This window comes from Magnolia sinica, chromosome 16 (assembly GCF_029962835.1).
Source record: "Magnolia sinica isolate HGM2019 chromosome 16, MsV1, whole genome shotgun sequence".
In the NCBI taxonomy this organism is placed as follows: domain Eukaryota; kingdom Viridiplantae; phylum Streptophyta; class Magnoliopsida; order Magnoliales; family Magnoliaceae; genus Magnolia; species Magnolia sinica.
This window is the reverse complement of record NC_080588.1, coordinates 21,044,002-21,070,939: the sequence shown is the minus strand read 5'-3', so window position 1 is coordinate 21,070,939 and position 26,938 is coordinate 21,044,002.

Genomic DNA, 26,938 nt, shown 5'->3' with positions numbered 1-26,938 from the left:
GATTTTCGACATATGTATTTCCCTTTCAGCATTGTATTCAAAGTTCATATTAGTGGATATGTGATGATGATGTTGCTTTTGTGATTTAGGTAAACTTGTGGTTATGCTTCTTACGAGATAAATGTACATTGAAAAATCCTCCTTGTAAGATCCCAGGATCAGAACCTGACATATTGGCGGTGGGAGCCAAGAATGGGTAATATGGAGGCTGTCGGCACCGAATTCGGTGATCGGGGCTCCTGTGAATCCGATTTCCGGGTTTGCGGCGTGACAGCTCCCCCATGTCCTCTTGGCATATCGGACCATTACCTAGATGACCACAGGAGAGACTTCTTTCTCCCTAACCATCGGAGCAGAGGCCATTGTCTCAGTCGAGATAGGGCTCCCTACTACACGGGTTTGGTCCTATGATGAAGTTCAAAAGATGGAACAGATTGCTCTGGGCCTTGATTTGCTTGAAGAGAGGAGGGAGCAAGCTCAACTCAAGGTCGCGACCAGGTAACAACAGGTTGTCCGATTCTACAATTCCCAAATAAAGGTGAGAAGGTTTTAAGCAGGATATTTGGTCCTCTGTAGAACCTTGCAAAACAGCAAGGAGCTCGATTCAAGGACTCTGGGGACAAACTGGGAAAGACCCTACAAAATAATGGGCACAACCCGACCTGGGACCTATCGACTTGAAGTTAAGGAAGGACAACCTTTGCTGCATCCAAAGAATACCGAGCATCTGAAGATCTACTATCCATGAAGATCGACCAGACCTCAAGTCAGAATCTACATGTCTTCTGCCCGGAATCTACAATAATTGACCTACTAGGTCGGAGTCTACATGTCTATTGTTCAGAATCTGCAATAAAAATTCTAAAGTTGTGAAATTTCAAATTCTAGTTGTCTACACTATTCGAACTACATAGTCTACTGAGGACTTCCTTTAGTGTAAGGGAAAAACAATCCTCTTACCAGTTGTCCGACCCTTAAGGAAGAGGTCGGACCACTAATTGATAATGCTACTCGAACTGCACCATCTACTATGAGAATTTCTCTTAGTGCAAGGGAAAACAGTCCTCCTATGTAAACTGCTCTGCCCTTTATGAAGAGGTCATTGTAGCTAATTTATTTGTTCTACAAGGACAGAATTCCCTTAATAAATGGAAGAGCTCAAGAACTCACCCCCAACGCTTCCACTCAACTAATATGTTTGGATTACTACTGTGACCAACATACGGCCAACCGAAATCTACTTAAAATTTCATGCACAACAGTTGCTACAAAAAATTATTGTTTCATTGATAAGAAAAAGGTGTTACATGAGTGCAAGAGGAGGAATACAAAAAGTGGCTAGTTCCCCAGAGGAGTCTACTCGGCTTCCACCGAGGTCGGCTGCTCGATTTCAGCTAGAATTGAGCCTTCGACTTTCAGTGAGGTCGAGTCCTCGGCACGACTGTCTTCAAGGCTATTAAGGTCGAGCTTAGGGAATTTTTCCTTGACATGTTCAAGGTATTTGTCATACCCAAAATTATACATCAACTCTTTCTCCTCAACTCGTTCCTTGGAGGCCTTGATTTCCTCCACCGCCTCTGCCCAAGCCGCCGGGATGCACGCCTTAACTTCTACCAATTTTACCATCGGGCTGACCTTCATCTCAGCTAGTTCAGCCTTCCACTTGGCAACTTTCGCCTGAGCTTCCTTCAGAAGTGACCGAACTGCCCCAAGCTTGACCTATGTTTGATCCCTCTCCTTCTAGGCCTCCTCTGCCTAAGCCTTAAGAGCCGTTAACTCCTCCGCCTGAATCTTTAGACCTGCAAGCTCCTCTTTAGATTTCTCTAAATCGAATCAAAGATGCTCAGCCTCTGCATCTTTTCTTACGAGGCTCGCCTCTGCCTCCTCACACTACTTCCTGATGTGTATTATTTTGCAATAGGCTTGTAAGATAATAGGGCTGAACTGAAAAGAAATCCACATCAGATAAAATTCAAGTACAAAAGCAACTATAAAAAGAGGGCAAAGTTCTACCTTAAAGAAAAATGCGACCACCTAACCCATGGCGGTGACCGGGTGAACGTCCATCGCATCAATCATCTCGGCATTAGGAACATGCCGAGCTATCCACGAAAGGAAACTTGCCATGTAAGAGGATTCAGATTGAGAGCCACCCCGGGCTTCGCCCGCTTGATGACTAGACGAGGTGCTTGCTTGGACCTGTACTGTGGGGGGTTAGACCCTAGAGGTTGGCTCTTCCTAGGCCTCAGAGGGTTGTGGGTTAGTAGCAGGGGTGATCTCCTTCACTGAGGCAGCCTCTTGTTAATCTACATTGGCCGCTTCTGGGGCCGATGGTGGGTTTGTGGTGTGGTTCTAGGAGCAACTGAAGTGCACCTCTTGCTGGTAGCCAAGCTCGACTGCCCTCTTGTGGGTTGGTCTGAGCCCGACATCAACTTCCCTACTACTGCCTTGACAGGAAGGACAATTGCTCTCCTCTTCGAAGGCTTCTTCTGAGCCAGTTCGGCGTCAGAAGGAATACAAACTCGTTTGTCAGAAGGAAACTGATCGGCAAACTCTGCACAGTAAAAGCTATTGATCAATGACGAAAGAAATGACATAACTCCCAAACTCTCGAAGGAATTGCATGAAGTTACCTAGCATAGATGGGGCAAGACCTGACTGACAGAGGATCTTTTGAGTGATTAACAACTTCCAAGATCTCGCCGAAGCCTCCACATGCCTCACGTGCATGATCTAACTATGCTCCAAGTCAGTCACTAAGGCCAGATGCTTAGGCAGAACTCCCAAAGACCGCTGAAATTGCGGTAATGACCGCTTTAGTAGAAGTAGGAATATACCAAAGTGTCCTAGAGGGGGGTGAATAGGACTTTTTTAAAATTTTATGATGATTTAAAACCTATCAACCTTATCCTGAATTAATATGCAACAATCAAGATATCTTCAATGTATCTCTAATGACTTCCAAGCCAACTAGAGGATCCAATCATAAGACTATTCAAAACATAAACAGGATAAGAAACATAGTTCATGATGGATGTGACTGTGTGTGTGAGATGTGATTCTAATTAGTTCTAGGTAATCATGTAAGCATGCATTATGAGAACATTTAGACAAATCACACAAGTATTAAAAGTAAATAGCAATCCCAAACACAATCATTTTTATAGTTGTTCGACTATGTGTCTACTCCACTTCCGACGGACGCACTTAACCCTTGAGTGTACCGAATCTCACAATCGAAGGTTTTAAATCAGGTTTACCTCAAACCAGTACAACCTACACAAGGCTGACTCTAGGACCTACACAAGGTACCTAACATGTCTCCACGAGACACAAGTTTATGCCCCACACAGGAGTAAGGGTCAACATATAACATCCAGATTTTAGGCCACACAGGCCAAGGATCCACATAAGGAACCTAAAGTTTATGCCCTACACAAGAGCAAAGGTTAACACACAACACCTAGTTTTAGGCCACATAGGCCAAGGATCCACACAAGGAACCTAGAGTTTATGCCCTAGATAAGAGCAACGGTCAACACACAACACCTAGGTTTTAGGCCACATAGGCCAAGGTCCACACAAGGATCCTAGAGTTTATGCCCTACACAAGAGCAAAGGTCATCATACAACACCTAAGTTTTATACCACATAGGCCAAGGACCTACACTAAGGACCTAAGTTTATACTCACCAAGAGCAAGGGTCAACACACAACACCCACACGTATTCTCCCATCGGAGGCCTCCTATGAGGACTTGAAAGGGATGAGAACCTAGAGTTTATGCCCTACACAAGAGCAAAGGTCATCACACAACACCTAAGTTTTATACCACATAGGCCAAGGACCTACACTAAGGACCTAAGTTTATACTCACCAAGAGCAAGGTTCAACACACAGCACCCATACGTATTCTCCCATCGGAGGCCTCCTATGAGGACTTGAAAGGGTGAGAATCACCTGTGACCCAATCTTATACAAAGGAATGGTCAGCAGGGTCTTTGGACTCTAATGACTTACAGATAAGTAGATGAGCCCAATTTAACATGTTGATGAAGAATCTTCAGCTCCCTTAATCTGCAACACTTATGATGCTCCAATATAAGGCGACGAGTTGGGTCAAGGTTATGTTAGTAATTGCTCTATTAAATGATTAATCATTGGAGTGACAGAGTAATACCACAATCTATGCATTCAAGAAATCTCAGCTCAATGATTTGCCATTAAGGTGGTAGCTGAAAAGATCCTTGAATGCAGAAGTTAATTCACCAATCCACTCTATTAAATATCAATGATGAGGGTGGATTAAGGAATGAACTCCCATGAGAGAAAAGGGCTTGAGGTAGGTGATCTTAATTAAGCACTCAAAAGCTCCATCTATTTTTCTCTCAAAAATAACCTCAGGCAAGCTCTCATTAAATAGGCAAAAAGTTTCAATGAAAATAAAACAGTCATATTTTTTACAGAGTTCAATATCATCGAGCAGGCTTCGATATCATCAAGCGTATACTCTCGATAATGTCGAATGGCCGCTCGATGACACAAACTCAATCTGTCAAACGCTTTGAACCTTTTTGCCAACTGATCGAGGATATCAAACATGCTTCGATGTCATTGGCTTTCGAACTCTGATTTCATTGACCCATGGTTCAACTCCTTGACATTTGAAAACCTGAGAGCAGATTTACCTTAAGAACTGAACAGGCATCGATATGATCGAGCATCCCTCGATATCATCTGATTTTGAATATCGATACCAGTTTAAATTCATTGATCTTTTAAAGGAATTTTCCTACAAACGTACTGAACAATTTCCTTCCCCAATTCGATGACCTCGACCTGGTCTCAATATGATCGATCTTTGAATATCGATATCATCGAGTGATTCTCGATAACTCGAATCATTTAAGAGAATTTACCAAAAAAAACTTGGACAGATTTGTGTCCCAATTCGATATCATCAAAGGTCCGTCGATATCATCGAGGTTTGAATTTTGATGATATCGAGGCTCTCTTCGAGATATCAAAAATCACATGATATTCCTTAATTGCATATTGGACATAAACTGACCAGATGTCGATTTTATCGAGCCGTCTCGATGAACTCGACATTCGAAAGTCGATGATATCGATCCTGTCATCGATTCATCGAGAATTCAATCCAAGATTCATTTTAGTTGCTGGACATCTAAAGTCCTCATTTCGATAACATCAAGTGAGTATCAAGGACATTGGTAAAAGAGTTCGATTTCATCGTGGCACGATCGATAAATCGACAAAGGCTGAAAACTTAGAGATTTTCCTGATTTTGCAAAATAGTTTTCACACCTTAAACCCTATGTTGTTCTAACTATTTTTAAAGGTTTTATATACCTGGTGTTTTGGGTCATGGGATGTGAGGTTAAGTTTACCTTTGTAGAGATCTGAAGCACATCTAGTTAAGGCAGACGTTTGAATGATCTTCCTATGGGGTTCACTTATCTTGCTGACTCAACACTCACGCTAATTGACAAACTAGGGCACTTTCAATCTCTCCCTTTGTCAATTACATGATAAAACACTTGAAATCCTAGAACAACATCTAGACCAACACCCTAAATTATGTGTATAAGAACTCTACACAATTTTACAAATAGGCTATTTGAGTTCACACACAAGAATGTGACATTTAGTAGTAGCTGTTCCCCCTATCTTCATGCAGCTGCTCCCCTATCACCTGTACCACCATTCAGTAGTAGCTGCTCCCCCTATCACTTGTACCACCATTCATACATAGATACACACAATGTTCTCTGTGGTGGGATTTGTTCTCCCCCTTTTTGTCAGTCATTGGCAAAAGGCAATATCACAATAGTAGTTGACTGAAGTTGTAGCATAAAGACATGGGAGAAGCAATAGAGATCTAGATATTTCAATTCATAATAGATAACAACATCTCTAAAAGGCATAATCAATAAGAGACAGATATATAACAGAGAACGACATCTCTATACTCATGGAAACCATCCATGTATGATTTCTCAAAAAATAGCAGTATAGCTTCAAACGACATAAATCACAAACCAATTCTCAATCTGTAAGGGATATGCAGGAGAAAGAAATCACAGTTTATACCAGCATGTCATAGAGAGCAGTGAAGAATTAAGAACAGATGGTAGCAAATATATATAAATTATCAAACATCCATCAAAAATATCCAAAATAAGAACTGCCCAAGCTTGGCAGTATTTCATCATCCATCCCAAACCATCATAACCAAATATCTAGCCCAACCATGGGCCTACCAAAATACAAGTATTTTCCTCATGTAGAGGATATCCATAAACCACATAAAAAAAGAACTGTTAGACTTTTCATGTTAGCTAGCCATCACATACACTCATAAGATCGCATGGCATTCAAAAAGGAATCCATGCCCGTACGCAGAGATGAGTATCTGGTGTATGTTTGACGGCACGAAGGCTATCAATATTATGGTGGAGGGGCTGAGGAAGATGGTGCGGTGTCGTCTCATCGGCAGGTCATTAGATCAAGCAATTGTTGCACCTAGCCACCAATCTTGGATAGTGAACCATTCATTCATCGTTTCCTTCATCTGGGTTACTTCCCGCAACGTTGTCCTGATCCGATCTTGATGTGATTTAAATCTTTTGGTCTGCATAGGGTCTGTTGGAGGTGAAGCTTGCTGTGGTTCAAGTGGGTCTCCTTTGGCCTATGCCGCTCCTTCACCCATTTTACCTTCTTCATGAATCTCCTCCTCGGGTTGATCTTCTGGAAATCGATGAAACTTCAAATCCATCTTCCTAATATTGATTTTGTTGAAATGTGGGAGAGGTAGCTCCCGATCATTTGTCAATGGAAGACCGATCTTATCACTTAGCACAAGAACAATCCAAGGGAAGGGTAGATGGACATCTCTAGAAGTGTGAATGGCATACACCAACTAGTGTATTATCACAGAAATCAGACATAGTTTGATCCTAGTAGCCACACAATACACGGTCATGACCATAAATCCTATAAGGTTAGATCGGTTTGTACCTCTAGGGTACACGTTTGTGGCGAATATCCCGTGCAGAATACGGTACTTGGGAGCCATATATTTCTCCTTTAATGCATTACCCTGGTACCAAGGAATATCCCTACCCTGGCATAGAAATGACATAATCTTAGATCAAGTCACTGGATTTTCAAGATCCAAATCAAGGAGACCGACAGGAGACAGAGTGAGACTAAAAATACTTGCAATAGATTCTAAGGTAATTTCGACATCGGTATCCCCAATAGAGACAGTTATAGAGGGAAGTTCTACAACAGGAGAGTGGCTAGAAGCAAAGAATCTATAGGTTCTTTCATTATGACATGGGCCACCAAAATCGAGCATAGGCAACGAATTTATTGCAGCCAACAAAGGTTCCAAGTTATAGGGTTTTAGGCAATCCCTGTCAACTTTACGTTCATGTACTAACCGTCTTTCAAAATATTTTGCCAAGATAGGATCTACCGCAACAAGATGAGGAACAGGTGTGGCACTTTGAGACCCACCATGGGATGTTTATCTGAAACTTCGCTGGTGTGTTAGAATCCCTTAATCAGAAGCCTTTGCCCTGTCTTTAGGTGCAAGGATTTTATGTCTAGAGGATCTTGAGGATTCCCTAGTAACAGGAGTTTTTCCTTTGTCCTTCCCCATTGAACGTTTACAACTTAGAATGGGGTGATGGAGAGTGGGATTTGATAGAAGATTGGAGGATTTTAAAAATGAATTGATGATCTTCTAGACAGAACTTCTGACTTTAATCTAGAAATACCCAAAGACACAAGATACAATCTTGAGAAATTAAGAGAATAGACAAAGAATTACCAGATTTGGGTGATCTTGGAAGGCTCACAGATGAAAAATCATGTAAAACGACCGAGGAGGACAAACAGTAGAGAGAAGAACAAGCTTCGAGTAAAGAAAAGAAATTTTCCCACTCGTCCGCCTTTTATCGTGCGGTAACCTTCGATATCTTCGAGCTTGGTTTCGATGATATCGATATACCCTAATCGATATTATCGATGATGAGTTTGAGGGCAGACCAATCGACCCGACGTTTTAGATTCTTGAGAGATCGTTGATGAGATCGATGTGGTTTCAATGACTTGTTCGATTCAACAATTCACTTATCGAGAAGAAGGATGGGACATGTTATCTTCAGTTTTTGATAAACTTCCATATATGTATATCTTCAAATATTTTCATGTCAGCTTCAGTATACAATCAAAATCTTTACAAAAAGTTGTAATCAGCAAACTTATAAACATCAATAATGTTTATGCACAAAAAGAAGTTCTTGAGGTATAGAAACCTCTAATATATCATGATAATCATAAAAAATGCATCATTTGCATGTATTCATCCAGACTTAGATGTTATAGCCTGGATATGTTTTCCATGCTCAATTGTTACTAAGCATATGGATCAACCTTTCCATTGCCTTTGATGACATAATAGTGGTCACTGGTGCGAAGACCCTCCATAACTGATTTTCCTGATAAGTCCAGGATTTTGCACTTTAGTTTGTCAAAGTAACCACATGTTTGTTGTCACGTATTTAAGAGATGCTTAAAAGATTGTGAGTCAATCCTTTTATGCAAAAAGCATTCTCATTTTTTAGCATCTCCATTCCTTCTATGGCTCCACATCCTACTACCTCAGTGGTGCTTCCACCACCATAAGTGACTATCCCATCATCAAGATTTGAGTAATTTAAGAGAAGGGATTTGTCACCTGTGACATGTCTTGAGCACCCGCTGTCTAGGTACCATTTAGTACTATTGCTTGTTGAATGATTTGAGTGAGTAACAAGACAATTTTTCTTTTCTTTCACTCCCCATGTCGTGACAGGTTTTCTTGAGGATTTGTCAGAAACATGTCTAGGTACATTAGGTAAGTGAATCAGTTTTCCTTGTTTCATTAGTTCATTTGTTTTTTTATTCAGTTTGGCCACTTCATTCAATAGCTCCTCCATTCTTTTGGTCATTCTGGGTGGAGATGGACATGTTGTACCTTTTGCCATATTGTTTAGTGGACTCTTGGCATTCTATACTGTTTTTCTGATTTGTCTGCATTTACCAATATGATTCGGACCGGAATTAGATTGAGTCCACCTAGGAGCAATTCATTCAAATTTAAAATGCCCTGAGTCTCCACATGAATGACAAATAGAAGTAGCTTTTGTTTTACTTCCTTATGCAGCTAATTTATCAATCATTGGTGTTGCATTTTTGGAACTTGGTTAGAATTTTTCATATCCTAGTCCACTTTTGTCTTTTCCAGGTCTGCCCATCCCTAGGAGTTTTTCTAAACTACTCTGGGAGAATTCGTAATTTAGTTCAACTGACTTCCTAGATTGTTCTACATCAAACCTAAATGTGCGGTTTTCATTCTTAAGATGCATATTTTGATCTTCCAACAGTTCAATCTGTTTAGTCAGTTTTAAGGATTTAGATTTGAGGGTTAAATTGATTCTTTCCAGCTTATCATTTTCAGAGTGGTATTGCTAAAGATCATTGATCAGGTGAGTATTGATTTCTGAAGTTTTATCCAGATCCATTTGCAACAATTTATTTTTAATTTCATTCATCCCAAGTCTTTTAAGAATCTGGACGCTATGTATATAAAGTTGATTATAGGCATCCTGTAATTTATCCTTTTCTTCCTCTTCTTCTTTTTTCTCATCGTCTGATGGAAATGTCTCTTTGATTCAAGGTTCATTAATTTCCTCAAGTATCATTGGAATGTCTGTAGATGTGGAGGCCATGAGTATTTTCAAGGACTTTTGTTCTCCCTCATTTTCTTAATCACTGAGATCAGAGTTTGAATCTTCAATGTCATCCCAGGTTGCAGCCATGGCCTTTCCTTTGGCTTTTCTGTTGGGGCATTTAGTAGGCAAATGTCCAAATTTCCTACAGTTGTAGCACTGAGGTTCTCTGGAGTTTTTGGAAGGTTTGCCTATATTATGCTTGCTATCCATCTGTTTGCCTTTAAATGGCCGACCACAATTTTTGTTGAAAAATCTTTTAAACCTTTGAGCTAAGAGAGCCACTTCCTCATCCTCATTATCTTTTTCACTTTCCCCTTCCTCATTAGTAGTGTCTTTTGAGGTTTTAAGAACATTATTCTTGGTTTTAGGAGTTTGCTTGAAGTGTAGTTTAAATGTTTGTAGGGAACCTACTAGTTCTTCTACTTTCATCTCATCCATGTTTCTATATTCTTCAATGGTTGTAACTTTTGACTTGAACCGTTCTGGTAAGGATCTTAGAATTTTCCTACAGATTTTGGGAAGTGGAACTTTTTCTCCTAATCTACCCATGGAGTTACAGATGATGTTCAGTTTTGTGAAAAACTCCATGAAGGTCTCATGCTCTTCCATTCTGAGACTTTCAAACTGTGATGTTAGGAGTTGCAGTTTGGATCTTTTCACTATGCTGGTTCCTTCATGAGTTGTTTCCAACAAGTCCCATGCTTCTTTAGCTATTCCACACATACTGATTTGATTAAAGACTTCTTGGGACACAGCACAGTAGATAGCATTCATTGCTTTAGCTTCAGAAGTTTGTTTTTCTTTATCAAATGTTGTCCACATTTCTTTGGATTTTGGTTTGGCGATAGTTGTGCCATTTTCAAGTACTATTTGTTCGGTTGGTGGCACATATCCTTTTTCAACAATGTCCCAAACATCATGATCCAAAGATCTCAAAAAGTAATGCATCCTAGCCTTCCAATACACATAATTTGAACCATCAAATACAGGAGGTCTAGTTACAGATGAGTCCTCTCCTTTGGCCATATTACCAAATTCAGTCAAGATCACTCTCTAAGCGGTGAAGCCCTTAAGAGAGACCCTCTCTGATACTAATTGAAATTGCGGTAATGACCGCTTTAGTAGAAGTGGGAATATGCCAAGGTGTCCTAGAGGGGGGGTGAATAGTACTTTTTTAAAATTTTATGATGATTTAAAACCTATCAACCTTATCCTGAATTAATATGCAACTACTAGGATATCTTCAATGTAACTCTAATGGCTTTTAAGCCAAATAGAGGATTCAATCATAAAACTATTCAAAACATAAACAGGATAAGAAACATAGTTCATGATGGATGTGACTGTGCGTGTGAGATGTGATTCTAATCAGTTCTAGGTAATCATGTAAGTATGCATTATGAGAACATTCAGAGAAATCACACAAGTATTAAAAGTAAATGGCAATCCCAAACATAGTCATTTTTATAGTGGTTCGATTCTGTGTCTAATCCACTTCTGGCGGATGCACTCAACCCTTGAGTGTACTGGATCTCACTAACGGAGGTTTTTAATCAGGTTTACCTCAAACCAGTACAACCTATACAAAGTTGACTCTAGGACCTACACAAGGTACCTAACATGTCTCCATGAGACACAAGTTTATGCCCTACACAGGAGCAAGGGTCAACACACAACACCTAGATTTTAGGCCATACAGGCCAAGGATCCACACAAGGAACCTAGAGTTTATGCCCTACACAAAAGCAAAGGTCAACATACAGCACCTAGGTTTTAGGCCACATAGGCCAAGGATCCACACAAGGAACCTAGAGTTTATGCCCTACACAAGAGCAAAGGTCAACACACAACACCTAGGTTTTAAGCCACACAGGCCAAGGATCGACACAAGGAACCTAGAGTTTATGCCCTACACAAGAGCAAAGGTCAATGCACAACACCTACGTTTTATGCCACATAGGCTAAGGACCTAAGTTTATGCTCATTAAGAGTAAGGGTCAACACACAGTAGCCACACGTATTCTCCCGTCGGAGGCCTCCTATAAGGACTTGAAAGGGGTAAGAAGCACCTGTGACCCAATCCTACACAAAAGAATGATCAGTAGCGTCTCTGAACTCTAATGACTTACAGATAAGTAGATGAGCCCCACTTAGCATGTTGATGAAGATCTCCTCCTTTGTTGATGAAGAATCTTCAGCTCCCTTGATCCATAACACTTATGATGCTCCAATGTAAGACGACGAGTTGGGTTAAGGTTATGTTGGTAAGTACTCTATTAAATGATTCATCATTAGAGTGACAGAGTAATACCACGATCTATGCATTCAAGAAATCTCAACTCAATGATTTGCCATTAAGGTGGTAGCTGAAAAGATCCTTGAATGCAAAAGTCATTCACCAATCCACTCTATTGAATATCAATAATGAGGGTGGATTAAGGAATGAACTCCCATGAGAGAAAAGGGCTTAGGGTAGGTGATCTGAATTAACCTCTCAAAAGCTCCATCTATTTTTCTCTCAAAAACAACCTCAGGCAAGCTCTCATTAAATAGGCAAAAAGTTCCAACGAAAATAAAATAGCCATATTTTTTTATAGAGTTCGATATCATCGAGCGTATACTCTCGATAATGTCGAATGGCCGCTCGATGACACAAACTCAATCTGTCAAACACTTTTGAACCTTTTTGCCAACTGATCGAGGATATCGAACATGTTTCGATGTCATCGGATTTCAAACTCCGATTTCATCGACCCATGGTTCGATTCCTTGACATTTGAAAACTTGAGAGCAGATTTGCCTTAGGAAGGCATCGATATGATCGAGCATCCCTCGATATCATCTGATTTTAAATATCGATGATATCGATACTAGTTTCGATTCATCGATCTTTTAAAGGAATTTTCCTATAAACTTACTGAACAGTTTCGTGCCCCAATTCGATGACCTCGACCTGGTCTCGATATGATTGATCTTTGAATATGGATATCATCGAGTGATTCTTGATACCTCAAATCATTTTAGAGAATTTACCTGAAAAGCTTGCTTGACAGATTTGTGTCCCAATCTGATATCATCAAGGTTTGAATTTCGACGATATCAAGGCTCTCTTTGAGATATCAAAAATCAAATGATTTTCCTTAACTGTATATTAGACACAAAATGACCAGATGTTGATTTTATCGAGCCATCTCGATGAACTTAAGATTCGAAAGTCGATGATATCAATCTTGTCATCGATTCATCGAGAATTTAGTCCAAGATTCATTTTGGTTGTTGGACATCTGAAGTCATCATTTTGATAACATCGAGTGAGTATCAAGGACATCGATAACAGAGTCCGATTTCATCAAGGCACGATCGATAAATCGACAAAGGCTGAAAACTTAGAGATTTTCCTGATTTTGCAAAACTGTTTTCACACCTTAAACCCTTTGTCGTTCTAACTATTTTTAAGGGTTTTATTGGGGAAGTAGCCGCACACATGGGACGGACCATATGTTATCGAGCAAGTTCTAAGGATAAGTGCTTATCTCCTTAGAGATTTAAATGGTAATGTTGCTCCACCTATAAACGACTGATTTTTAAAGCAGTACTTCCCTCAATTATAGGAGGTCATTAGAAATCAGGTCGAATCAGTTTAGTAAAGAAGAATAGAATTACAATTAAATAACAGCCCGAAATAAAGGGGTCTAGTTAATCTACTTAAAATAAAGGCCCAAAGGCCATGAGTTTTACCCACACTGGGGTAGGAAAGATCGTATATAAAAAAAGGGGAGGGTTAGACAGTTAAGTCACCCCCTAGCCCACTTGGCGTGAGTGAAGGCTCGAGCAGTATCAAGGTTTACATCTCTAGCCTGGTTCTTCCTTTCATTCCATGATGCCTACTGACTCACGAGCTCGGCCGAGGAGTGATCGATGTAGGTTAAGCGGTTGTCTAAAGTCGCTTTCTCCATCTTGGCTAATCTTTCTTCAGCTTCATTAATAGCGGCACTACCTCAGTAGAATTCCAGTTGGGCATCCACAAATGCAACAAGCTCAGTGTTCCCTGGCCGGTCACAATAAGGAAATAGCTGATTAGTCTTGGTCAAGTCATGAAGTATGCGGTCTCGGGAACGAGTCAGTACCCATACTATTTTTTGGTTGAACTCGTGCTCGCAAGTCCAATGTAAATGGTTCTTCCAAGCCGCTTCGGAACGAGCTGGCAGAGCACGACATTCTCTTCCGAGAGCCGATAGTCATCTCAGGGCGTTTGTGCAGCGGTCAAACTCAGCGTCTGCTTCAATAAACACATGGCCAAGTCGCTGGAGTTTTAAGAAGATATTTAAAATTTTCTGAGAAGGCCACTCTTTCTCAGGAACCTTGCTGATGTCCCAAAAAGAAGAGAATCGTTCATCTGTTGAAGAGGAATGCAAGAAAGTCTTTATACCTTCGTTGACAACTTCATCCAGGAGCTTAAAGTGATTTATTGAAGATATAACTTCTCTTGCAGGAGTGTTGATTAAGGTTAGTCTGTTTAATGCTTAAGTCTTCCTTTTATAAACTGGGTTTAAAAGTTGCAATTAATGTGCATGATTAACTGAGTGACGATTGGGTTCTCGATAACAAAGGAGTTATACCCGGAGTCATGGAGGGTAGTTGAATAGGCGAATATTTATTTGGAAATGATGGTTCAAGTACTGAAATGTTTAAGTGTTGCACCCATAGCTCAAAATACCAAACATGCATAATGTAAAGTTGATGGCTGTGTGTAAGTGTTGTAATGTATAAAGCACTCCTGTTTGCCAAATTTCAATGAGACAAAATAGCCTATGATGTGGTTCACATAATATGATGAAAAGTTATGATGTAGTTCACACAATGTGATGGAAAGTTCACCTTCAAGTGAATCAAGATGGAAAGTTCACCTTCAAGAACAAACCATGAAGTTGGATAGTGCAAGCATAAGCACAAGTCATGAAGATGGATAGTTCAAGCTAAAGTGTATTCAAGTTCTACTACATTTCTAGTAGAAGATCAAGCTCCACCTTCAAGTGCACTTCAAGTAGAAGATCAACTGAGCACTATTGAAGATTCAAGCTTTACACTTCAATGTTCAGTGTTCTCAAGTATAATTGACCCTGGAAAGACCCTAGACTTAGGTGCTTTCAAAAGATAAACTTATATGGGTTTTTATAATTTGGTTAGGCTTTCGTTCGACTAGTCTAAGCCTTGGTTCGGTTGGTCTAAGCTGTGGCTCGACCATTCTAAGATTATCTTCGACCGGTCCAAGTTTTAAACTCAAAAAATGGATGTTTTTGGTGGTTTTTCGACCAGTTGAGCAGACTGCTCGACCAGTCAAAGAGACACCTTCGACCAGTCGAGGGGTGCTCGACTCAAAGTCCAACAACTAATTTTTGGCACCCTCAACTAGTCGAAGCCTGTGCTCGACCAGTCGAAGAGGGCCCTCGACCAGTTGAGCAAGGCCTTCGACCAGTCGAAGAGGGCCCTCGACCAGTTGAGCAAGGCCTTCGACCAGTCGAAGAACGGTTTTATCCGATCGTGCTCAAAATTTGAAATTTGGTTAGATCTTAGACGAGTTGAATGAGACCTTAGACGAGTCGAAGCAACAACATTTTAGCCTATAAATAGAAGCCCTCTCTCAATCCAAAATTACTCATCTAAGCTAAGAAAAGCCTTTATAAACCCTAAACCCTAAACCCTAAACCCTAGAAAGAGAGAAGTCCTCACTATCATCAAACTATTGCACGATATTTTATATTTTGTTTATATAGCTTTTGTTTTTAATTCCTTGATCTCTTTTCATGAATTATATGTTTTAAAGGGAGTAATCACTCTTCTTTTGAGATCTAAGGGATTCAAACAAGTAGCCTGAGGTTTAATTAATTTAAAATCAATCTAGAACCTAAAACCCTTGATTGTGTTACTGGACATTGAACATTCTACATCAAGTGAAGCGGTTCTACTAGCTAAATCAAGAATGTCTTCAAAGAAAAGATAAGTATCATTCTATATCTTTTTTGGTTTCTTTGAGATATCCAGAAAATCTCTTATATTGGTTTTGAATGAGATAGTCAGAAACTCTCAGCGTGGGGTTTTGTTTGTGATAGCCCTTCTAAAATCACAATTGTATAGGTTTTAAGGTGAACCCATGAAAACCTTATTTATTAGTGAACGCCAATTCACGTGGGTTGTGATTATTGGGAGTGGAGTAGGTGTGGTTGTTTAGAACAGTTGGTGTACACACCGAACCACTATAACTCCTACTGTTTGTGGTGAACTATTTAAGTTTTGTATCTGTGGTGAATGATTGCAATTTGTTTATGCATATGTGGTGAATGCTTGTAATAGATAGTTCTCTTCTCTCTTACTTAGTTTGTGATCTTGATCCTTACAAAAGTTCGTGAAATCAGGTTGTCCTACTTAAAACTTTATTTTTGGTGTAAGGTTGTCCTACGAACTCAGTTTGAATCAATTTCTCAATACTACTACTATTGAGATCAGTGATTTGTTCTGATTTATTTATTATTTCAGTACCTTAAAAATTTTATTTGGCATAATCCTATTCACCCCCCTTCCCCCCTTTAGGACTGTTAGCTCACCTTTTTCAAATGCTATCATAATTAAGTTGCTCATATTTTTAGATTAAGTTCCTTAAGTTTAAAGATATAGAGCTTTCATTATGTCAAATTTCGATGGCTTGTCAATTACCAGGCCACCACCTTTTGATGGCTCTAACTATGCATATTGGAAAGCCAGAATGAGGATTTTCTTAAAATCCTTAAATGAAAACGTGTGGCAAGCCACTGTAACCAAATGGAAACCACCCTTGTTTGAAGTTTTAGGCAGTGATGGAATCAAGTCCATGAAAGAAACTCCATTTTATCTATGGACTACACCTCAGAAAAATGAAAGTAGTGCAAATGTTAAGGCCTTAAATGTCATTACTTGTGCTTATCACCTGATGAAATCAAGAGAATCATTTCATGTGATACAGTTAAACAAACCTGAGATATTCTTGAAATGACACATGAAGGAACTACTATAGTCAAGAAATCTAAAGTTCAAATCCTCACTACAAAATTCGAGAAAATTTGTATGGAAGAAAATAAGACCTTCATGGACTTCTATATGAAATTAAATGATATAGTAAATTCCATGTGGGGTCTAAGAGATGGAATCCCAGAAGCAAGGTCTGTGCTAAAATACTGTGATCTCTTCTTGAGAGGTTTAATTCCAAAGTAACTGCCATTCAGGAGCTAAGAGACACTGGTTTAATGAAGGTTGAGGAGTTGGTTGGTTCTCTCCAAACATATGAGTTAAATTTTAAAGCTCTTAAAGATAAGTCCATTACTCTTAAATCAACCAAATCTATTTTAAAAGATAACAGTGTTAATTCTGATATTGAAGATACAGAGGATGATATGGCTTTACTTGCTAAGAAATTTTACAAAATTTTTAAAAATAAGAAAAGATTTGATTCTCAAAAACTGTCTAATAAAAGAAAGGGAAAATCTAAAACCTGAAAATCTGTAAAAGACAGTTAATGTTTCAATTGCCATGAATACAGGCATTTTGTAATAAATGTCCCAAAAGGGATAAATCAAAAAGAAAGGGCATGATAGCTACTTAGGATGAATCATCTGGCTCTGAAAGTTCTTCTGAGTCAGATGAATCAGAACAAGAAATTTCAAATGAACTGAAAGCCCTGATGACTATAGTCAAAGTCACCTCCTTAGATAGTTGTAACTTATCTAAGTATGAGAATCTCAAGAGTGACCCTGAAAATGAGAATGAAGATGATCTTCAAGACGCTTACAATGCCCTATACAGGGAAAGTTGCAAAATAGCTGTGAAACTAAAAATTCAAAAGGAAAAATATCTTAAACTAAAAGAAGAACTTGAAAATAATATTTTGAAAAAATATCATCTTTCCAATTGTTTTCAAAAAGCAAAACTTGATTTAATTTTAAAACCTCATAATTTAAAAAACTTAGAATTAAAAATGAGAATCTAAAACTCGAAGTTTCTTCTCTTTTGAGTTATAAAGATACTTGGAGATATACTCATGGAGACCTTAAGTTGGAAAAACTATTAACCGCATCCAAAAAATGTAGCGATAAATCGGGTCTGAGCTATATCAAAGACAGTTCATTGAAAAATAAAAATGCATCTCCTATATTTGTAAAAGGAGAATCCTCAAACTCAAAAGGTAAGAATTTGAGAAACTATAACCAAAATAATTTTAAAAATCCAAAATCTTTTCAAGCTTTTAAGATTAATTCTAATGTCATCAGCTATAGAAATTAAAGATATAATCCTTTAGCTGAAAAAATAGTGGACTTACTCAAAAAGCTTCTTAAATCTAACTCAAATGAAATTAGAGTTAATAGTCAAAGAAATTCCAACTCTTATAAACAGAGAAAAACCAATGGAACTCCTAAACCCATAATCATAATGAAATGGGTTTTAAAAGTTACTTGTCTTGTTGCCCACACTACGAGACTCGTAACCTAGCCTGCACCATTCCGTATGCTTCTGCGATCCTCCCAGTCGAATGTCAATGACCCGAGATCTGTTATCAGCATTTGCGCTGATCCTGAGTCATGTCTCGTATATCAGAGTCGGCTTGACCCAAGACTTGTATCCCTGCGACTGCGCCGTTGCCATAGTTCCGATGCCGCATCTCGCACGTTGAGGCGATACCCGGGCCAGGAGATGTGGGCCCATGTTCAATTCTAGGAAAACGCCACGCGTTGCTAATCCCAAGAGAATCCATCATATCAATCCTATCAATCATTTAATCAAGTACACATACTCCCATCACTCACACCCATCCCTAAGTACAACTACCCATCCCCAAAGTCAACACTCTCTCTCTCTCCACCCATCACTCCCCATCACTCACCCATCACTATCTCTCTAACAACCCTCTCTCTCTCATCTCTCTCCCTCATGCTCCAAGAAACCCATGTCCAACATTTCCATGGGAGAGAGGAGAAGCTAGTGTAGCCCACCTCCCTACCACTCAATCCCACCATGCAAAGACCATCTCCACCGTTGAAATGCATCCCTTTGAGCTCTAGGATGCGTTGATGGAAGGAGGAGTCCAAGAAGATCAAAGGTGGGTGATTTTATTTGGATTTGATGATTTGAGGGCCCACTTGTGGTGGGACCCATCGTGATCTATGCTCTATATTGAGGGGCCCATAGTGGCGGGGCCTCTCCTCCACTCATTTTCTCTCCCTCTCTCTCTTTTTGTGTTTGATCGTGGCCCACCTAGTATGTGTTGGTTGACGGTGGGGACCACAGCTATATAGTTGTGGTATTGATGTCAGCAAATTTTGTGGGGCCCACCCATGATATGTGTATTTTATCCATGCTGCCCATCAGCATAGCCCCACACATGTGTGGACTCCACCGTGAGGCATGGTCACGTAGGACCCACAGCCTGCAGCAGATTAGCCGGTGTACGAGTACAACAGCAATAAAGCTGCTGTATTAACGTCTATAAGTTCTGTGGAGCCCACACATGATGCATGTATTTAATCCTCATTGTCCACCCTATTTTCCAGCTCATTTTAGGCGTTGAGCCGAAAAATGAAGCTAATCCGAAATTCTAGTGGGCCACACCATATAAAATAGAAATTTTATGATTAAAAATCCGTTAAGGCCCACTGTAATGTTTCTTCACATCAAAACATATTGAATATTAGGCTCATTGGGTCTGTTACGAGCAATAGAATCCAACCGACGAGGTAGATTCTCCAGATGTGGGCCCCACCTATAAAAATCCACTACAAATCAAAATAAAAAATTTATGTTGGGACGCTGTTGTTGCCAGCAAGCAGCGTCCTTGCTGCCTTTGATGGGTGGAACCATGGGTCCCACCACATGCCCCACCATGATATATGTTGTACATCTACACCATATATTTGATGGGTCCCCTTTGGGAATTGAGATCCCCCAAAAATCAGCCGTTCACGGCACTCAAGTGGTCCGCACCATCAAAAAGTAAGGGATTGAACGTCTACCATTGAAGCCCTTTTTGGATCCCAGAAGTTTAGGATAAATATGAAATTTATTTTTCCTCTTTATTCAAGTCTTTATGACCTTATGTACAAATGGGATGGAAAATAAACGTGATGGTGGGCCCCACTTAGGACCCACCTAAATTGGAAACGGATTGGCTGGTGCATCCACACCAGCTGATCAACTGCTAAAGTGATGTCATCCAGACCTGTGGGTCCCACACATGATAGATGTGTTATCCACAGTGTCCATGTGCCGAACAGGTGGGCCCACCTTGATGTGTATATTATATCCACACTGTCCAGCCGTCTGGATGGTGGAATGCCACCGATGTATGTGTTTCGTCTATATCGTCCAACCATTTGATGTGGACCCTACCGTGATATATGTGTTTCATCAACACCGTCTATACAATTGGTGAGCCTGTCTTAAGGCTTGAGACTAAAATGAGATTTAGATCTATAATTCAAGTGGACCCCACCATTGAAAATAACGGGGATAGTGACATCCATCGTCCAAAACTTCTTAAGTGCCACGGTAGTTCCAATCAAGCTGATGTTTGTGTTTTCACTTCATCTATCTCCATGTTAACTTATGAATAGGTCGGATCCCAAAAATACATAACAGCGGGTTCTATAAATGTTTCAATGGTGGGTGTGGCTGCTCCCACGGTTATCTGTGGTGGCCCCTGTAGGATTTTAACAGTGGAAATCATTATCTCCACTGTTAGTTGTTGTATGGTCCAGATGATCCATCAATATGATTCATTTTTTTAGGGAATGTATGAGGCTCATTGTTGAGGCCAACCTTGATATATATATATATATATATATATATATATATATATATGAGGCCATTTGTTGAGGCCCATTGGTGCAGCCCATCATGATGTATATTTAAGGCCCATATGATGGGGCCCACCTGCTTGAATCTGAGGCCTATGGGCAAGGCCCATTGTGATGTATTCGTGGCCTATGGGCAAGGCCCATTATGATATGTATTAAGCCCATGACGCATAGCCCTTTTAATGTATTCGAGGCCCAGATACGTAGCCCATTTGATGCATATGAGAACCATGTGTAGGGCCTACATGTTATATATTTAAGGCCCATGTGCAGGGCCAACCTGTTGTGTATATGCGGTCCATCGATGCGGCCCACTTGATGTATTTGAGGCCCATGGGTTGTGACCTATCATGATGTACTGAGGCCCATGGGTCATGGCCCATGGAGATGTATTTAAGGCCTATATGTCATGGCCCATGGAGATGTATTTTAGGCCTATATGTCGTGGCCCATGGAGATGTATTTTAAGCCTATATGTTGTGGCCAATTTTGATGTATTTTCGGCCCATTTGGTAAGGCTCATGGAGATGTATTTTAGGCCCGTATGAGTGGCCCACTGTGATATATTTTTGGCCCATACGATGAGGCCCATTGTGATGTATTTTCGCCCATTTACTAAGGCCTAATGAGATGTATTTTTCGGCCCATTGTGATGTACATGAGGTCCATGAGTGAGGCCCAAGGTGATGAATGTGCGGATCGATGTAATATGTGATTTCACTATAATGTATGTAATGATGTTTATGTGGGCCACTCCTTGGGAGCAATACTGGTTAAATGTCCACATTAATAGACAATGATGGTTTAATGTCCTCATTGTGACCTTCCCTTAGGCCCTTTGTTAAGTCGAGGCCGATTATCGAGACTGATTCCGATTGTCGAGGCCGATTTCAATTATCGAGGGCGATCCCGATTGTTGAGGCCGATTGATGAGGCCGATTCCAATTGTCGAGCTTGATTCTGATTATCGAGGTCGATCCAATTGTCGAGGCCGACTGTATAGGCCGATTATCGGTGCCGGTTGTCGATACCGATTATGAGTATGTGACAGCATAGCATCATGTACATGTCCATATGCATCATCTGCATGTTTATTATGAGATGTGGTTGACCATTGCATATGTCATTCGGCAGGTTGTCATGAGGTTCCCTGATGGGCGAAGATTGTCTCACATGAGCGCACGGTATGCGCAGGATTGATGAATGACTGGTTTGTATGACTCATGCATCTTGCATTGTGTGTTGTGATTACTATACGCCCTAGCGATATCAGGGCCGTAACCTCCACAGGCATGTTGTGGATGGCTAGATGGGACACCGAAAATATTTGGTTTGAACATCTGGGCACTTTGGATGTCCGTGGGTGAAAGTTCTTAAACCTCCATGGCCAGGAGGCGCCCCAACGTTTAAACCAAGTGAATACATGAGCACCTGAGTGCCGAATACCAGTAGGCCACGTCTCCCACTGTATCATGGTAGGTTGGGAGGGGGTGTGGCTTTATCCACCCAAGTGAGGGGGCTGTAAGCTAGGCTGAGTTTGACTAGCTCCCAAATGGGTCCGCTATCGACGAGCTGGGTAGGCATTGATATACTACTAGCAGGTGGGTAGTGTGGTCTTTTCCACTCACTGGGCTGCACGACTGGCCGGGGCGGTAGCCAGCTTGGAGTGTACTAGACCCCGGTGATGATCCAGAGATATACAGTACTGATACGTAGACTTATTGAGTAGGAGTTGCATACTCATTCATTCATTCATTCACTATTCACTCAGGCTGGTGGTACGCAACTAATTGTTACGTACCTTCGCAATGGCAAGGATTTTGGTTGAGGCGCGTGACTAACCTGAGGTCAGGGGTTTACCACATTGAGTCTGGCTATCCAAATTTAGGTATGGTACTGGTTTGGATAGAAGTCCCTTGTGATGGACCCCATACTGCAATACTACGTACTATCATCCCAACTTCACTCCAGCTTAGTCATTTCATTCGCACCGCATATTGCATTACATTAGCAACATTTAATATTTTGAGATACTATGTTTCTGCATTTATATATCTTAGATGAGGTTGAGGGTTCGTGGCTCGTTAGGATTTGCATATTGTATTACAAACTCGGCATCTGATTTTTGCTCATTTTGATCTGCATTCCGTACTCTGATATTGTATGACTCAAGGACTTACCAGTATGTTTTCGCTTACTCTGATATCGTATGATTCATGATTTTGCCACTATTTCCGACATTGTATGATTATGGCGTTGTATTTGTGTGCTTGGCACTTATCTCGCGCACACACTTTCACCACCCTATAAGCTTTCTATAAGCTTATGCACGATAGATGCATGCAAGTGGCGTTAAGTCGCAGCAGCGTTGAGCTTAGAGCGTGCAGCTGTCTTCTGGAGCTTTGATTTTGATGTATATATTTCTCTTTCAGCATTATATTTAAACGTTTATATTGGTGGATATGTGATGATGATGTTGCCTTTGTGATTTGGGTAAACTTGTGGTTATGCTCATTATGAGTTAAATGTGCATTGGAGAATCCTCCTTGTAGGACACACTGTGCCTAGTTTCCGAGTTTAGGGCGTGACACACTGTGCCTTCAAAGCTTCTAGCCATTCAAAATGGTACCTGAACAGTGGATGTTCAAAAATGAACGATGGTTCGGTTACCTTTGGTGATGGAAGCAACTGTAGAATTATAGGCCAAGGTACTATTCAACTCTCTAACCTTCCTCCTTTTGAAAATGTTTTATATGTTGAAGGACTTAAACACAATCTTCTAACTATATATCAAATCTGCGATAACAAACACAGCGTAAAATTTACTAATCATGAATGCGAGATTACAAATGAGAAAGGTTGTGTGATATTAAATGGTCGTAGCACTTCTGAAAATTGTTATATTATCAATGAGTCATGCTCTTCTAATTTTTCATGTTACATGGTCCAAATAGACGAAATGGAACTATGGCATAAACGTCTTAGACATGTTAACTACCGAAATCTTTATAGATTGAGCAAAATAGATCTTATTTGAGGTCTACCCAAATTAAAAAAGATTGAAAAGATATGTGACAAATGCCAAATTGGCAAACAAACAAGGAGTAGTCACAAGAAAGTGAACTCCTTAGCCACAAAACCACTTGAACTTCTCCATATGGATTTGGTTGGACCAACAAGAATGGAGAGTAGAGGTGGAAAGAAATACTTTCTGGTTATCGTTGATGATTTTACCAGATTTACTTGGATAGTTTTTATGATAGAAAAAAAAAGAGACTCTTGATGAAGTTAAAAGAATATTGAAACGAATTCAAATTGAAAAAAAAGTAAATGTATTCAAGATCAGAAGTGATCATGATACTGAATTCGAAAATAACAATTTTGAAAAATTCTGTACAGATCGTGGCATATCACATGAGTTCTCTGCTCCTAAAATACCTCAACAGAATGGGGTTGTTGAAAGGAAGAATAGAGTGTTATAAGAAATGGCCAATGTTATGTTAAATAGTATGAATCTACCAAAAAACTTGTGGGCCGAAGCTGTGAATACTGCATGGTACATAATAAATCGTGTGTATATTAAAAAATCAAAAGATAAAATAGCCTATGAGTTATGGTTCAATAAGAAACCAACTGTCAAATACTTTTGAATTTTTGGAAGTAAGTGTTTCATATTACATGACCGAAAAATTTTGGAGAAGTTTGAAGCCAAGAATGACGAAGGTATATTCTTGGGTTATGCTCTGAATAGTCAAGCATATCATGTTCTTAATAAAAGAACAAGAGTGATCCAGGAATTTATTAATATTGTAATTGACAATCACCTAATCACACCCACGTAAGTCTAGATGATGATGAAGTCAACTTTATTGAGAAACCTGACTCTTCATCTAATCCAGTTAATGTTAAACTAAGATCAGTCAAAGACCATCCTACTAATCTAATATTAGGTAATCCTGTTACTAGTGTGCGAACAAGAAAACAGTTAGAGAATATCTATAACTACGTTTGCTTCACTTCTCAAATTGAAGCGGCTAATGTAAAAGAAGCACCTGCCGATGAAAATTGGATAATAGCCATGCAAGAGAGTTAAATCAATTTGTAAGAAATGATTTTTGGTATTTTGTTCCAAGATCATCTCATAAACATATAATTAGAACCAAATGGATTTTTAAGAATAAATATGATGAAATGGAAAATATCATTAGAAATAAGGCATGACTAGTTGTACAAGGGTACACTCAAATAGAAGGAATTGACTATGATGAAACCTTCGCACCAGTTGCATGCCTTGAATCCATTAGATTATTTATTTCTATTGCTTATTACAAAAAATTAAAATATATCAAATGGATGTTAAAAGTACATTTTTAAACGGTGATCTACGTGAAGAAGTTTATGTTGAATAGCCTACGGGTTTTGAAGACCCTAAATTTTCAGATCATGTATATCGTCTCAAAAAAGCATTTTATGGTCTAAAACAAGCTCTCAGGGTATGGTATGAGAAGTTGACTAAGTTCTTACTCTGTCACAACTTTATCATGGGAAGCGTTGATAAAATAATTTTTGTCTGAAAATTTAATGAACACATTAATTGTACAGATCTACGTTGATAATATTATTTATGGATCTACAAGCACTAACTTGTCCATTGAGTTTGCTGAACTTATGAAATCCAAGTTTGAAATGAGTATGGTTGGAGAATTGAATTAGTTTCTTGGTTTACAAGTAAAGAACGAACAAGAAGATGGTATTTTCATTTCTCAAACTAAATATGTTTTAAATTTAGTAAAGAAATTTGGATTCGAGAACAGAAAAAGTTTGATACTCCTATGAGTATAACTCTCAAACTTTCAAAGGATGAAATAGGTAAAAGTATAGACTCTCGCTTATATCGAAGCATGATTGGTAGTCTCTTATACTTAATTGCTAGTAGACCAGATATTGCTTTTAGCGTTGGAATCTATGCTAAATATGAGTCTGATCCAAAAGAATCTCATCTTAATGCTGTTAAGCGTATAATTAGACATGTCATAAGTACTGCTAATTTTAGTCTATAGTATCCTCATGATACAACTATTCAACTAGCTGGATATATTGATGCTGACTGGGCAGGAAACATTGACGATAGAAAATCTACCAGTGGTGGATGTTTCTATGTAGGAAATTGCTTAGTATCCTAGTACAGTAAGAAACAAAGTTCTGTATCTTTATCTACAGCTAAAGCTGAATACATTGCTATTGGTAATGTTAGTACCCAGCTTATTTAGTTGAAAAGAATGTTAGCTGATTACGGAATTGCACAAGATACAATGATTCTATACCGTGATAATTCTAGCACAATCAATATTTTAAAAAATCTTATTCAACATTCTCGTACAAAACATATAGACATTAGATATCATTATATTCGAGAATTGGTTGAGGATAAAAACATTTCATTAGAATATATCCAGACTGAAAATCAACTTACTGACATTATGACTAAACCGCTCGACAGAAATATATATTCCAAATTAAAACATAATATTGGTATGTGTACTTCAAATTGATTAAATCATGTTATGTATTATTTGTATGTTTTAATTTTAATTTTTTATTATAAAAAGTGATATTTTTTTCAGGTGCTCGACGGGTTGAGTATGTCCTCGACGAGTCGAGGACCACACTCGACCAGTCGTGGATCACAGGCTTGCTCATTGAGAAGGAAAAAAACACCTTTTTCACCCCATTTCTGTCATCTTCCTCGACTAGTCGTAGCTCCACTCGTCAAACCCATTTCCATTTCTTCCATGTAAGTGGTTCATTTTACTTATTCTTCTAGATTTGGGTTTATTGTTGCTCATTAATCATTCCTTTGGGATTTATTTTGAGTTTCTCTCCTTCTCTATAGTGGGTTTTGTTCAAAAATTCGATCCTTGCCAACCCATCTTTTCTTTGTGTTTTTCTTTATTGTAATCACTAAATGGAACATTGAACTAAGAGGAAAGTAACTCGTGGCTCATCCTCTACGTCAACTCCAGTTAGGGTTAGAACCCTAAGGGCTCCTGAAAAAGATTCGGAGCATGTTAAGGATCTTCGCAATCGAGAAATTATTATACAGAGGACAGTAAATGTTGATCATATTGCTCCATTACAGCTACTCTCTATCCTTACCTTTGTTAGTTGGGAAAACATTCTAAATTGGGGCAGAACGGCATACCACTCTATTGTACAAGGAATGTATGCGTCTATAGGTGAAGCATCCCTAGATGA